This window comes from Tachypleus tridentatus, chromosome 2 (assembly GCF_004210375.1).
Source record: "Tachypleus tridentatus isolate NWPU-2018 chromosome 2, ASM421037v1, whole genome shotgun sequence".
Taxonomy (NCBI): domain Eukaryota; kingdom Metazoa; phylum Arthropoda; class Merostomata; order Xiphosura; family Limulidae; genus Tachypleus; species Tachypleus tridentatus.
In genome coordinates this window covers 84,465,064-84,481,653 of record NC_134826.1, presented here as the reverse complement: position 1 = coordinate 84,481,653, position 16,590 = coordinate 84,465,064, and the positions used below count along the sequence as shown (strand labels likewise).

At 35.5% G+C, this 16,590-nt stretch overlaps 1 protein-coding gene across 10 annotated transcripts in view; it reads left to right on the top strand.

Annotated features, from left to right (window-relative positions):
* LOC143244400 (uncharacterized) overlaps positions 1 to 16,590 on the top strand; it is a 79,111-nt gene that overhangs the window by 19,771 nt on the left and 42,750 nt on the right. For 5 of the 10 annotated variants that reach the window (XR_013025050.1, XM_076488988.1, XM_076488987.1 and 2 more), the window contains exon 2: positions 4,214 to 4,361. The exons of 3 other annotated variants lie outside the window; for them this stretch is intronic. The gene's annotated coding sequence lies outside the window, so the exon portion shown is untranslated. Of the gene's footprint in view, positions 1 to 4,213; positions 4,362 to 7,376; positions 7,607 to 16,590 lie in introns of all 10 variants that reach the window. 2 more of the 10 variants (XM_076488990.1, XM_076488989.1) reach the window with 2 other exon arrangements.

Sequence of the window (16,590 nt, the reverse complement as noted above, 5' to 3'; positions counted from 1 at the left end):
TTAATATGGAGAATAGAATGAGAGTATTTCAACAATGCGACACTAATTCATGATATTATCAAATAAAGGTGTAACAGACAAACATTAACCATAATGTAATTTTCCTGCCGGAATAAGTGGTTAAAATAAATTTCGTTAAAAGTTGAGACTACTAAAACGTGGTAAAACAAATACATTTTTGGAACATTTCTGATGTGAGGTTCACTTTACACTTCCACGTGATTTGTTCCTTCGGATCGTATGTTTTTGGTGTGTTTTGTTTCGATATTTTCAGTTATGTACACTGTGATGTGATACGTGTTAAGTAACGAAACCCATATCGCGATCAGCCAAGGGCCGTGGTTTCGAGTTATGCCAAATCTCATTCGCCAATTTATCACTGCTACGTAATATCAGCTACTACGTTTCAAATTTTTCCTTTAATTTTTTGTATTCGTGTAAATAAAGAAATCTCTTTATCAATACAGTTTGGTCTCGAGTGGTTATTTTAAGACCTTGATTGACGTTTCACAATTTTTTAATCGGTCCCAGAACAAAGGCTCTGTATATTTAAATAGAACTGTTTGTATTTCGTAAGTTTGTCTTGTTTGTTGAATTTCGCGCAAAGCTACACGGAGGCTCTCTGCGCTAGCCGTCCCTAATTTAGCAGTGTAAGACTAGAGGGAAGGCAAGCTAGTCATCACCACCCACCGCCAATTCTTGGGCTACTCTTTTACCAACAAATAGTGGGATTAACCGTCACAAAATAACGACCTCGCGGGTGAAAGGACGAGCATGTTTGGTGTGACGGAGATTCGAACCCGCGACCCACAGACTACAAGTCGAGCGTCTTAACCACCTGGCCATGCCGGTCCTTACTTCTTAAGTACTGACTTTGTGTGTGTGTGTGTGTGTGTGTGAACTTTTCACATGAATGTATATGATTTGGACAAAATTATGATGTTCACAACGTCTACAGCATGTTAAATATCTCATATTTTTATTTAATTAAATAAGTGTGTAATGGTTATGTTGTTTCGATATTAAGTTTTACAGTAACAAAATATCGTTTAATTAATATATTCAGCTTAATAAATGTGTGACTATTGGTTGTTTTGAATACGTCATAAAATCCGTAACAATGCAAAAGATTAAATAAGTATTATAAATAAATTTTTCACACAAGGTCTTACCTGCTGTTATACACAATAAACCTTTTAGTCATTATTGTTATCATTTTATCCACAACGTTTCATCAGGTTTGCCTGACACCATTGGGTGAGACACAAGAACGGGGATTAATATAAATTGTGTGAAATGCCTATGGTGGTTTTACAATTTGAATTTATGTAATGCCGACTGGTCCAAAATCCACGTAATTATGAGTAAATAAAACGACCGTGAACTCCAGAGAATCTTTCAACTCGTTTTCTTTGTTCAGAAGCTTCTAATGAAAGTGGAAAGCCGAAACATTAAGCGCAGATAACATATCTTGAGAGATTCTCTGAAATTAAAGACTGTTTTAAGCGTGTGTAACAAAGTTTGATGTTCCGGAAGAAACTTAAACGCAGAGTACAGCTTTTTTATTTTTCACTTGGAGAAACCTTAAGACTTAAACAAGCTGAAAAAGAAATTTATTTACCTGTAACACCAAATACCATATTAATTATAAATAAAATTTTAAAACGCCCCCTATTCCATTATTATTATTATTTCGTAGATTGTTATAAGGGATAAGGGATGTAACGATCAGCCGTTGGCTTTACGTTCATGTTTCTCTTTATACTGGCTTGGCAGGGCCAAATAATTAGCGCAATTGACTCGCAGTCTGAGGGCCAGAAGTTTGAATTCGCGTCTCATCGCACATGTTTGCATCTTTTAGCAGTGGTCAATCCCATTATCCGATGGTAAAAGAGTATCCTGAATGTTGGCGGTAGGTGGTAATACTAGGTGCCTTCCCTCCAGTCTTGCACTCCAAAATTAGTAACTTCCAGCGCAGATAGTCTTCGTGTAGCTAGCTTTGTGCGAAATTCAAAAACAATATAGTCTATTCAGATCAACTTCTTTTTCTCTTTTCAAACTGGAAATGTGCGTTCGAGCGCACGCATGCGCTACACGTTTCTTTGTCAATATATACACGGCATTCGTTGCACGTGCTTAAATTCTTGAAACAGTATTAATTTCAATGGTGCTGTACTAAATGGGTCTATTGAAAGAGCAAACATCTAAACATGGAGTAAAGTCTGAATCAACGAAGTAAATGTTGTTATTAATGAATATACTGATGATCGGAAAAAGGCTTGAGTTTCGAACCCGATTAGACTTTGAACCTTCGGTTTTTGGGCGCTTTATTAAAGTGACAGTCGATCTCACTATACAGCTAAGTGTAGCCAGGTAGGCGGTTGATGCTGTTGACTGCTTTCCCTCCCACTGAGCAGCAGTTTTAAATTAAAAATAGCTTTAAGTTTCAGGATTTTTGCTTTGGCTGTCTTAATACAGGTGTCAAACACCATGTAGTTGGGGTTTAAGGTACCGAGTAAAGTACATCTGTGTCTTGTATGTGTAACATAGCGTGAAATGTTTAGTTAGTTAGCAGCTTGACACTCTGTGGTGGTAAATCACTTCCGAAGCGCATGGCCTACGTTCAGTGTAGCATTAGCTTGCTTTGTTTTGTTTTGAATTTTGCACAAAGCTACTCGAAGGCAATCTGCGCTAGCCGTCCCTAATTTAGTAGTGTAAGACTAGAGGGAAGACAGCTAGTCATCACTAGCACATGACTAGACAATTCTTACACCCAATCAATACGTCAGTACACAATTACAATATCTTCAATAACATAAAAACAAAACGCATTTTTAAGTTCCCCGTGATATATGAGTGAAAATTTGTAATAAAAAATATTGAGAGAATGGAGTTGGGGGTGAGATGGCCAAAGACAAAGTACTTGTATTAGCAGTTCGATCCGAAATGGAACCGTCTGCTTTATTGCTTACACTAAACCAAAATCAATATGAGAGGCTCCTTTCAACTGGCTGGTTTGCCAAACGGCCGTCCAATCGCTAAATGTCTTTTTAAAGTCGAAAGTAACCGAATACCACGGGAACGCACGAACTCCTTAATGAGCAATGGCGGAGATCGAAAAGGATTAAAGTAGAAATAAGCTTTGAGTCTTCAGACATTCGTGTGCGCATTTATCTCTATCGTTTAGAATTACACAGAATAGATCTTGTCACTCGTTACATGCTCAGATTAAATCTAAACTAAATAAAATCGGATGAATTTTGAAATTGTTTACAGAACTTTAGGTGTGTCTTTTTTTTTTTTTTTTTCAAGAAGCATGCACTGCAAACCTAATAAATGTCGCAGATTCCAAACGTATTTTCAGTTTTATAGGCCCAACATGGCCAGGTTGTTAGGGTACTCAACTAGCAATTTGAGGGTCGCGGGTTCGACTCCCTGTCACACTAAATTCTCGCCCTTTCAGCCATGGCGACGTTATAATGTAATGGTCAATCTCGGTATTCGTTGGTAAAAGAGTATCCCAAGGGTTGGCGGTGAGTACTGATAACTAGCTCTAGTCTTACACCGCTAAATTAAGGACGGCTAACGCAGAAAGCTCTGGTGAAGCTTTGTGCAAAATTTAAAAAAAAGATAAAAATCCAGTTTTACAAATTAGGTTAAATACGACAGCATCAATTAGCACAGTTATTATTTCTCCTACAATTTTACTATTTAAAAAAATTGCGTAAACTGTTCGCATCTGTGTTTTTAAAACACATTGTTTGTAAATTTTCTCTGGTGGAAACTGATTTCTAGAAGAAGTATTACCTTAATATTTCATGTACTCATCAAACTGTACTTAACTGATCCAATTATACCCGTTCCTGATATTGTTTTTTCTGTTTAAATTGTTTTTTAACCACTCGCATCACAATACAGTGATGTGTTCTCGGTCAATCAGTCAGTCGATCAGTAGACACTAAACTAACCTCATATATGGGAAGGTTAACGTTGCAACTTGTACTGTCGTGACATCAGTAAAGCATGCGCATATCGCGAATCACGAGAAGAATCATTCACGTTTGGACTTCCAAAGAAAGAAACAAAACAATTTGTTACTGTTAATTTTGGTTTTACTTGCTCTTGAAACAGAATATTTCAGAGGACCCTAATATGCAAGTACATCTAGTTTAAATAAGATTAATTCTTTTTTTCTTTTTAATTAAAATTTCAGGAAACCAATCAGGTCTGAGGTTAAGTTACCGTAATCAGCGTTTACATGGCCAGATAGTGATAACTGATAACTCATCAGTTCATATAAAGTGAGGTTAAGTTCGGCGGTCTCCGACTACATCACAAGGAAGATTTATTGCTTTGGTGTAGTAAGTATACTTGACTAATTTTACTTTTAACTAGCATACTTTGTGTCAAAATGTCATGTCGTCGACAAATGAGTACCAGTCACTAACGTCCCTAAATAACGTTAAATTTATCTCTTGAAGTAGGGGAGGGATCTACAATTAAGCAATAATTTCCTTAAAGTTATATTGTATAAAAGAGGTTTTGGTAAATAAAAACATTTTCAAACCTTTCATAAAATTCGATGTAAACATTTGAATTGGTTGTTCTTTTGTGTTATACTTTACCACGGATTTCGCAAATATGAAATCACAGCATCAGGTTGTTTAAGGATGAGAGCTTTAATTGGCAAAATATATTTTCTTCTTCGCAGAGATAAGATATTTTTTGTCATTGGTGTATGTTTTTTTAACTTTTGTTATTAAAGTATATAATTGCGTAAACAGTTTGATAGTGCGCTTAAAAAGAAAGGCCGGGCATGGCTACGTGGTCAAGGCACTCAACTCGTAATCTGAGGATCGCGGGTTCGAATCCACGTCACACCAAACATGCTCGCCCTCTCAGCCGTGGGGACGTTATAATGTAACGGTCAATCTCATTATTTGCTGGTAAAAGAGTAGCCCAAGAGTTGGCGGTGGGTGGTGATGACTAGCTGCCTTCCCTCTAGTCTTACACTGCTAAATTAGGGACGGCTAGAGCAGATAGCCCTCGTGTAGCTTTGCGCGAAATTCAAAACAAACAAATAAACATGCTCAAAAAAAAAGGCAGGCGGGACAAAAAATCCATCAGCAACAAAAACATAGGAATCTGCGAGATGTGAAAAATGTTTAAAAAAATGTATTTAGTAATTCAGGAAACTTGTTCGCTGGTGGCTGGCTTAACGGCAAATCTTAAAGCTTGTAGTGCTAAAAATCGTGTTTCGATTCCTTACAAATTACGTGGTACATTTTCTGAATAGTTTTTCCTTTTTGAGATTATAAACCAGTTATTTGAGTTATTTGTTCTGTTTATGCTGTCTGGAATGTGTTGTTTCTTGGGTAGAAGCTAGGAAAGCGGTTTCATGTCTTTGCTGCAGTCGGTAATAACTGTTTCTGAAGCAGTAACTTAATTATAGATAAAACCAAACAAACGTGCAAAATTCTGGATAAAAGTCCGATTTATGATTATCGACAATCACACAAATCGTTAAATAAGTTGTGATGTGCGTGTACTAGTGGTTTGTTTGTTTACTTGTTTAGAATTAAACACAAAGCTACACAATAGGCTATCTGTGTTCTGCTCATCCGATTATAGAGGTGCGAGTCAGCAGTTACACCGCTGTACCACTGGGGTAGACCTAGTGGTTAGTGGTAGAGATGTACAATAGATCCGACGGAAATTACGGATGCGTTACAAGCTTAACTGTCATATTCCACTACTTGATAAAGTAGCTCAATAGTCTCCAGCAGAAATTAGGGTCGACTATCGCAGGTAGTTGTCATGTAGCTTCGAATATGTGAAACAAACAAACAAATACCCCCTCTGCAAAAATGAAATATCCCTAAAATTTGGAAGTTAAAGTGCTTACAAGTAAACTGATGGTAGCTGACTCAATTTCCTGTGAGTGGAGTGGTTGTTGTTGTTTACCATTTCATGCATAATTTTTATTGAGAGATAATAATGTATGAAATTCTCCATGTCTACAATAACATTTATACGATCTTTAAACCCATCTAATGCTAGTCCTTTACAGATCACCCTTAGTAGAAAAAAAAAAGCCAAAATCTATACGCTAAACAAAAATTTATCAAACTCTAAGGGGCCTGCGAGTCATCTGAATTATAGATTAATATTATTTTAAGTAAAACTAAATTTATATGGTCTAAGGTGATTTTGAACACCAGGTTTTCATGTACACAAAAAACGATTTTTGTTTTGTTGTTTTTTTTTGTCAAAATAAAAAAAAAAAAAACGTTTTGCGAAGCCCCAAACTTGTGATGTTAAAAGGGAGCCCTCAGTTTACTGGAGTTCGAGAACCGCTGTCCTGGACTGTAGTTTAACCGAATTAACTTTTACATAAAGTTTTTACGTTTGTAAATAATCTTTGTTCGCGTTCAGAATCAATATGTAAAGGTAGGTAATAATATTATATAATATGAGTAAATACAATATTTAAACTGTATTTATTTTTTGTCGTAAATTCAAGTATAGTCACCGTTAGGTTGGTTTGTTTTGAATTTCGCGCAAAGCTACTCGAGGGCTATCTGTGCTAGCTGTCCCTAATTTAGCAGTGTTAAGACAAGAGGGAAGGCAGCTAGTCATCACCACCCACCGCCAACTCTTGGGCTACTCTTTTACCAACGAATAGTGGGATTGACCGTTACATTATAACGTCCCTACGGCTGAGAGGGCGAGCATGTTTGGTGTGACTGGGATTCGAACCTGCGTCCCTCGGTTTACGAGTCAAGTGCCTTAACCATCTGGCATGGCGGCCCCCACACTCCTGTAGGGACACAGTAAGTCTTCTAATTTATAACTCTAGAACCAGGGACTCGATTTTCCTCGGTTGATACAGCAGGTAGTCCGATATGGCTTTGCTGTATGAAATAACATAAATACACAATTTTAACTGCATGATAGTTAATTACGTAACACAAAGGCAGAAATCCTTGGAACCTCAAAGTTTGACAAAATTTACTTTGCAGTCAAATCTGTTTTATAGTGTTTTGAAACAAAGATATTAAACGGCAGACTTCAACTGTGCAAGAACCATACCTATTTTAAAGGTGTTTGAGATGTAGTGCACAATTTTAAGTTATATGTACGAATAAAATAACTGTATTCTAGAAAATATATTTTATTAAAAAAAAAAAAAGTTTCGCTTCGCTTATCATCCGACAGTGCTCAATGTAGTGGTTTTTGAAAACTTAAGTTACAACATACGTATTTAAAACATAATTACTAATTAGTAGAGAAAATCATTAATTTCGTATCACGAGCTGTTCTTTTAATTTAAAAGTAATATAAATCTGTATTTCCTACATTTTTGTGCTTCTTAGAATCATTATTATACTGACAGACGCCACATTATGTATACCAATCTGGAAGGAAGCACATTTTTCAGAATGACATTAAGTATATAGGTCTAGTGTTTTCCCGACATTCATGGATGAGAGAACACGCGGAACGACTTCTCATAGATTCACTGACTTCCTACATAATTTCTTCTCACCCATGTGTCTCTACTGGAACACTCTAGAAAAACGAATTTGTCAGCTTCTTGGTATTGGTAAGTATGATATTTAATCTATACCCTGTTTTTATTGGTTCTGTTTAGTTCCTCGGTTTTATGCCACAACCAAACTGGAACTTCGAAGTGCACTTCTAACTCTCAATATTTCCTTTTTTTTTTACTGTGACTTTCGTCAGGCACTAAACATCGACCTCTTGAAACGTCGTACGAAGTACACTGGAAAAACGTTTTCATTTAGACATGTCAATTTATTCTTTATTATCATTTATCCAAGTTGTAGTCCCCACGTCTTGCGGAATAGCACTCATCCAATTGTTTCGGTCAGTTTAGCTTCTACTTGTATTACTTAGATTTCGTTTCACGCGTTTATCAGTTAGAAGAAATTAAAAGTAATACTATAGTGCTCTAAATTATAATGAATCATTCTCTTTTTCCACATACAACAGTTTCTAAATGTGTTAAGAACGAAATAAGAACGAGAAACTCGCATTTTGAAGTACATGTATCTGTGACACACCGACAGTTAAACTCAAGAAGTTAATACACTAAGTTACGTAAAATATTCTAATTATTGACATGTCGGGTGCTTCCGGTCTACAGACAAACTAGTGAGAAGTAGGCGGAGCATTCACGACTGTATGAACAGAGGTCGTACAGCGTGAAGTGGAAACACGGACTCTATCCTAGGAGTCGTAGACACCTCTCCAAGCCTTTAACAGTAACGCACCATGGATCCAAATAATTCGTCAATTCCAGAGGGACCCGGGATCGCACGGGTGAACGTAGATACACGAAAGCATGTTTGTTTCGTATGAGATTTTCCTTTACACTATACGCCTACCTTGTAAACACAAAATGAAGTCTATCTCTGCTACTGTAGTATGGGTTCACTCACTCGAGACTTCCGTGCTCAAGAACCGTAAAATACGTTTTGTGTAAAATATTTTTCTTTAACCTTAATTTCTGTACGAGTAGATTAAAGAAATTTTATTTTTGTGTCCTTATTAATCAGTTATTGTGTTTACCAGTTCGTGGGTATTGATAGTGCCAACTGCAAAGTAATAAAATGCTGTTTGTTTATATGGGTTTGTTCGTGTGTCTACGAGTTTAAATACCCGTCAACTTACGAGGAATGTTTAGTTATTTAACAGTATAAGTTTAACAGCAGTAATATATTTTAAAGTAATATGTTGAATATAAAGGTGTTTTTTTTTTATCTCAAAATTTAAACTTATAACAAACCTTCTCCATAAATTACATTTACAGTTTGCTTTCGATCTACAGAAAAATATTTTGATGTGATCCTACCCTTGAACACCCTACACCTCATTGACCATGAGAAAAACTTGGTTGAGAAACAATCCAGTAGCTTTCGTATTTTAACCTGGAATTTCTTTAAAATATTCAACATTGTCCAAAGCGCTAACCTGTTAAGATTTTGTTTTTATTGACTCAATAGACCGGGTATAATTAACCAACGGGCTTTAGAAAATAGAAATAAGGTTAAGGTGAATTTTGGCCACCCGAGGACATTCTCCACAGTTCATGGTATTTACATAATGTTGGTTGAGATTCGGTGAATGAGCTTGGAGAAGATAGGGTGCAAACAAACACAATTACTCTTTCATAGAAACGTAATATTATTGTTTCACAGCAAGGGTTCGCCCACACGCGCTCTAGCGAGTTTGTACATTTAGTAAATGAAACACGAGTGCTAGATTTGCTTGGAAACTAACGTATGTGTAAAATTAAATGAAATCAGCACACCACCACTTGATGATAACATCAAAGTAATAATGAAGTAGGTTAGGCCTAATTACGAAAGTGGCCATTTAACAAAAATTTATAAACTGAGAGAGACTCTTAAACAACGCTCGAGTGAAGGAATAAAATAAGAACTATTAATTATTCCCAGTAATGTTAATTAGGCTGGACTAATTCTTATCGCTAAGTGTAAAATGGTTATTCAGTTACTTACCGTAAAATGAAAACAAAGCAATTTCTGCTAATATGCCCTTCTATTACACAATGGTTAAAAGTTTATTAAAGTTTGGTTGGAACACGATGCCAAGGAATCTAACACCAATTTCATAATTTGATTTTAACCAGTTTACCGCGTATAGTTGTTAAAGACATGAAAACTCTGAAAATGAAACTGTGTTCATCCAGGAAATTTTTGGATGTGCAGTTAGTGCCGTCCACAGAAATCTTTGAGTCCGTTCCCACAGAGGCTTCAACGTTTTATTCATCTCCCCCCGCCTCACTTCACGAGGTTTTTAAGTTAATGTATTAGAACATTGAAGAAACCCTCTTTTTTTTTTTTATGAAAGAAAATCTTGCCTCCCCTTCCTAAACTAAGAAAATAAGGAATCGCTATCGTGCTAGTGATATGTATTATACATGTCCGACATCAGACTGTTATGCTAGTGATATGTATTATACATGTCCGACATCAGAATGTTATGATATTAATTCATGATGTACAATAAAGCTGCCACAGTAGTCTTCGAAACCTAAATATAATAATACAGATATTGTAAAACTGACATGAATTGACACAGCAACTCGTCATATGTATCTAGGAGACCGATTACAATAAACTAACTAGTTGAAATGGTGATCGCACAATAAATATGCCAACACATTCTTAAAACAAGAAATATGGCAATACACACACATTCCAATTTTAAGACTACACGCTCATCAATTCCAAGGTAATTGTACTTCATTTATTACGCACGTAATATTATTATAGATCCAAATCATCATTATACTATAATGAAACTCTTGCTTATATGATACTGGAAAAACTTTATTACACGTTGTGCAACCCCCCAACTTCGTGAAAAGTTTATCATGTGCATGTAGATTTGCAATAACGAATGTCCCGTTTCGCCTCCGTTTCTCGTCTGAAAGAATTTTACTTTTCTCTCTTCGTATGTACAGAAAAAATTGGGCAGCTGAATTTACTGTGCGTAATGGAGCAAAACAAAGGTGAAGAGATCACACGAAAATTCGACGTTTACGGAGGATTTGGCATGCTTTGGACAAGAAAAAAAAGAATTCAACAGATATTAATTAATTACTAAACAAGGCTTCAAATTGCTAATACATACCATGCGCTGTCATCTCTACCAATTTCTGGCACTCCAAGTGAGCACTGGCGCCGCGGATAATCGGCTAGTAATTCTCTATTTTTAGGGTTGAACAGAAGCAGTGGAATGTTTCCTAATGAACCATCTCAGAGTTGATAAATCTTTCCCAATTTTCGCACAGGTTCTTCTGGTGTTTTTTTTTTTTATTTTTTCTTGCAAATCGACATGGCCAGGTGATTAGGGCGCTCAACTCTCTCTCTCTCTCTCTCGTGAGAATCGTATACCAGGCTATTGTGTTTTGACACGTGAGCACGTGATACATTCCCGTAGGTCAAGTAGCCAACGTTATACGGGTTTCCCTAATGGCTCAGGGCTGGGACAAAGTACCATGTTTTTCTTCACACGCGTAGGCGGTACTGCGGGAAATTTGTCTTGCAAATTATTTCATGTTTTTTGATATACCCAGCTTTTCTAACCAACTAATATATTAATTTTGAACACATCGATAATCACTTTCTTTTCTTGTGTTTATCTATGGATTTATGTATTTTAAGTGTTAGGCTTGTTTCAATTTTTGCTAGACTTGTTCTAATTTTCTGGATTTTCTTTTTTATTTCACGATGCTTGTTTTGAATTGCGCGCAAAGCTACACAGGGGCTATCTGCGCTAGCCGTCCCTAATTTAGCAGTGTAAGGCTACAGAGAAGGCGACTAGTCATCATTACCCATCGCTAACTCTTGGGCTAATTTGTACCAACGAATAGTATGATTTACCGTCAAATTATAACGCTCCCACGGCTGAAAGGGCGAGCATGTTTGGTGTGACGGGGATTCGAACCTGCGACCCTCGGATTACGAGTCGAGCGCCCCCTAACCATCTGGCGTTTAACAATAAGCTTCTGGTTTATAACTCGAATATTTGAGAGTCGATTCCTGTTAGTGGACAGAGAGCAGAGGTTATTGTTAATATTTGAAATTCGTGAAAAATTACACAAGGGGCTGTCTGGACTTTCCGTTCCTAACTTTGAGACCGGTTAGAAAATGTATTTGATTACCAAAATGTATGTTCGCTGCAGTTAATACCCCATGTGCTGATTTATCCTACGAAGCCTAAATGGTGTTTTAGTGGGTTTTTTCGAAAGAACAAAAGTGAAATATTCCGATCAATGCATTCGCGTTCTGCAACAAGTGTATAATTCATTGTCTATATTTCCCTGTGGATTGAGTACTTATACATATATATATGCTGAATAAAGCATGATACAGAACGGTCCAATATTTAGTAGACTAGATGTGGTAAACGTTAATGACTTTTTGAAACTTGAAGGTAATTATATATACTTTCACCGTCATGTTATATACACGTGCACGCTGAACGTGAATAGATAGAAACCTCTTTCACTGCAGTATTTGACACGTGAAATATTAAGGTTTAGCAACCTGGGCGTTGTCCTGCAGTGTCAAAAATCCGAGTTGGTCTCGACGATTCAGGATTTTGATAACATCTTGCATTCTAAGAGCAAAGCATATTAAAGAGCAAACCGCAACTGGAACACTTTGTCGTGAAAGTGGAAAGAAATATTTTGAATTTCTCATCGTAATATTTTCTTGATAGGTTATAAAATTCGTGTTTTTATTAATATACCACTTTGGTTACGAGACAAGTAGTTAAAAATAATGGCATTAATAACTTGTCATTGTCTTTAGTAAAATGAATATTTTGATATTATTTCATCTTTTCATAACTTCGAAGTGAAAAAGGTTTACTATGTAAAGTAACTAAATCATTTGATGTTAAGGGTATACTTTTAAAAAAATCTGTTGTTAGAATATTTAAAGATTATTGATAACAATGTAAGCCTAGATCAATGGTTAGTATACTGATCTATGGTTTCGATATTCCATGGTTCGCGCACAGTTACAACTACAATTGTTGTTGTCAAATCCTACTATGCGATAAGAGTAGCCCATATATTGATAGTATTGACTAGTTGTCTTTTGTCTAGTCTATCATTTCAACCTTAGGGACGACTAGTGGAAATAGACCTCATTTTTGTTAGGCGCGAAAATTAACAAATTCCACTCTACTTAGTTAACTAATCTATACAGTAAACTTTTAATTAATGGATGGCATCCTCAGAACAAGATCAATGAATAGTTTTTGGCTTTCTTCCAGAGACTCGAAAGATTCGAGGAATGTCAGAAATATTTCTGCGATTTAAGATTTTGTTTAAAGAAGAATGTTTTAAAGAAAATATAAAACAACCTGCTACATATGAATACAATATTAATCAGTTCATAAAATAGAATATTTATAGATTTGAATATACGAAATGTTTGTTTGTGTAGTTAATCCACACAAATGAAAACCTTATGCAACAGTTTGTCTTGGTAATCAGTGTGGTCAATCTGAGAATAGTGGGCTCAAACTTCCATCACGAAACATACTCGCCATGGAGTCTTTATAATTTAACAGTTAATTCCATTATTCATTGGTAAAAGAGTGGCCCGAGAGTTGACCCTGAGTGACGTTGACTAGCTGACTTTCCTGCAGTCTATCACTGTGTGGTCCAGCATGACCAGGTGGTTAAGGCACTCGACTCGTAATCTGAGGGCCGAGGTCAAGTTTGAAACCACTTTACACCAAACATGCTAATCCTTTCAGGCGTGGGGCGTTATAATGTCCGATCAATCCCACTATTCGTGGGATTTGGTTTAATCTTCCACTGTTAAATTAAGGACGGCTAGCGCAAATAACCTTCGTGTAGCTTTGCGCGAAATCCAAAACAAACCAAACTCTCACTGTACCAAAATAGGGACGGCTAGCGCAGATAGCCCTCGTGTAATTATGCGTGAAATTCAACATAAACCAAACTACAATTGGTTAGATAATTAGATAATATAAACATTGTGTATAGGGTTTTATTTGAGGAACGTTATTAATTAAATGCGACTGAAAAACAAAAGGTACGTCTTGCATAGATTATGGACCATGTGTATATCTTCTTGCATAATTCACAAAAACTACGTTTTTGTGTAACTAATTAAATATCTTTTTCTTTGTTTGTATCTCTTGCTCAATTAAGCCACGTAATTAGATGTAATAAAGAGGTAACTTTCAAATATTTAATAACAATATTTTTTCTTGTAGCTTTAATAAATTTATTTAAAACATTCTTTGTAAATATAAAAGCTTCTTTCCAGAACTTACCAGTTTGACTCTTTTAGGAAAAAAAAAAGCACTTGTAAACTGATATCTTAAGCTTAAATTAAATTGGAAAATCCGAGTCTCGCAACCTGAACCAACCACTAGCAAAACAGCTTTTAAATAACTAACATGTTTTATGTATTTCAACAGTCAGATGAATGTAGGTTTCTTAGCGTTCTGTTGTCATGGAGAAATAACATTTAATCCATTCCTGAATAAAAGACCGTTTTGAACCAAAAAGCACCACATTTCGTAACCAGAACCTCAAGCTAGTAAGTAAATAGGTTAACGTGCACGTAGTATTGCCATACATTATACATTTGTTGGAGCGATGACCAACTTATGAGGTTTTCTGTGCTTCTGCATTACGAAAAGAAAATAACTTTTTATTGAAATTTTGTATAATTTAATGTATGTATATTATATTTCGACACATTTTATCGATATGTACTTACGACGAATACTTTCAAGTGTATATTTAGATTTTTCTGCGTTCGCACATTTTGTAAGATCAGACGTGAACAGTGTTTAGCGCGTGCGTATAAATGGATTTATTTTTTCAGTAACATTGTATGTAGCGAATATCAAAACAAAAATCAGTTGGTATTGTTCTCCGCTGTTACAGTGGTAAGTATACGGATTTACAAAGCTAAAATCAGGGGTTCGATTCCCCTCGGTGATATCAGCAGACAGCCCGATGTGACTGCTATATAAAAACGCGCACTCTATGAATGTATATATCGTGTAACAGTTGCTGGGAAAAATAAGTAAATTTCAACCCTTTTAAAAAAACGTTTTCCAAAGTTTTCTTCAGTTTTCTCTCTCTCTCTCTACAGATATTTTTTTCTAATATATAAGAATCTTTATTATTATATATATCTCCTATTTTATGATGCGTTTTACTTTTTCGTTACATAAGTAAAATTATTTATATTAACTGGCGTAAACGTCTAAATAATCTTTAAACATTATTGTCCGAACTTCTTTGTCATTCTTTTTTTTTTAATTTATTATCACTCAGTTTTCCTCTATTTCCCGTATATGTCAGGTAGTCAAGGCGCTCGTCTCGTAATATGAGGGTCGTTGGTTCGAATCCCCGTTACACCAAACATACTCGTCCTTTCAGCCCTGGGAGCGTTATAATGTGACGGTCAACCATTGGTAAAAGGGTAGCGCAAGAGTTGGAGGTGGGTAGTAATGACTAGTTGCCTTCCCTCTAGTCTCACACTGCTAAATTAGGGACGACTAGTGCAAATAGCCTTCGTGAAGCTTTGCGTGAAATTCGAAACAAACCGGTCCACGTATTTTGAAACGTAAACTTCCACATTTTGTTTGAAAATTGCGTATAATAATATTTTAACTCTGTTTAAACCCATATTCGTTAGCTTTGTGTTTAATTCCAAACAATCAATCATTTCTTTGAATATATGGTTAATTGTGTATAGACAGACATGTAGATGTCATATATTCTTTTTATGCTTTCACTAATTAGGACTCTGAGAATTTTTTTTCGGTTTATTATCAGCGTAAAATTTTAAAAAAGATTTTTGTTGTTACGATTATTAGTAACCTGTACGACTAATATTAAGTATTTTTGTTTCTTCTTCTATAATCGGACACTAATTAGTTGCTATCTTGTTCTTAAACTTCAAATGCTATTAATGTCGCCGTTTTTATACAAAAATTTAGAAATGTACTTATCACATGTTAGTGGTGACACAGGTTCGTTACTGGGTTTTCTTGATGCAAGTCTCTCGTTTTTTTTTGTGTGTTTTTTTTAATTAAATTCTCCATAGGAGGCCTCATAATCATATACATTACAAAAGAGACAAATATGAAACTAAATAACACTTATTTTATGACATACGCTTCAACAAAGTTATTTATTATAGTTTATATCAAAGGGCAGAACAATACATACCGTTCTGAAGAAAGACGAACGAGTTTAGGTAAAAAAGCAAAATGAATTCGTATTATTACGAATTCCATACTTCGAATACTCAGGAATTTATTTTCTTTCTTATCTTTGCCTTATAAAAGGACAATAAATTTGAAGAAACGTTTTTAGCTAAACAAAATTTTCTAATCGTCATAATACAATATTTAGCCAGAGTAATGAAAACATATAAATTTTTATATTTCAGGTAAATTTTCAAAAAAGCTTCGTACAATCATTTGTTTCTTCTGATTAAAAGACGGCGCTTTTTAAGAGGTAAATGACATAATATCAAATACTAATGCCTACAAGGGCTAAACCATTGCAGCGTGTAACTTTAAAGAATATATTTATAATCGCATCATTCGTAATGTATGTGTTTATCTCAAATATAAGTCATCAAATGATCGGCAATTCTTGTATCGTCAGGTTTGTGTGGTCTTGTAAAAATAAAATAAATAAATAATGTACATTCCTAGTGTTCAAGGAAATAACTGACATTCTTTTAAAGCTGAAGCGACTGTTCGTGTATATCTTACAGAGATTTTCCAGATGCTTTCGTGGGAAGCTTGAAAGTTCTCGAATTGACGAAACTCTTGGAGACGCGATTAGTAACTGCGACCTCTAGTGTGCACTTTAATAAACTGGAAATATTTAGAGAACTCTTGCATTGCGCGTATTTAGGTTATTTTCATTTCTTTCCTTTAGAATTACACTGATTTCATTGCTTAATTGCTCCACGTCTGTGTTTACGACCTGAAAAAATTACCGATATTTGAAGC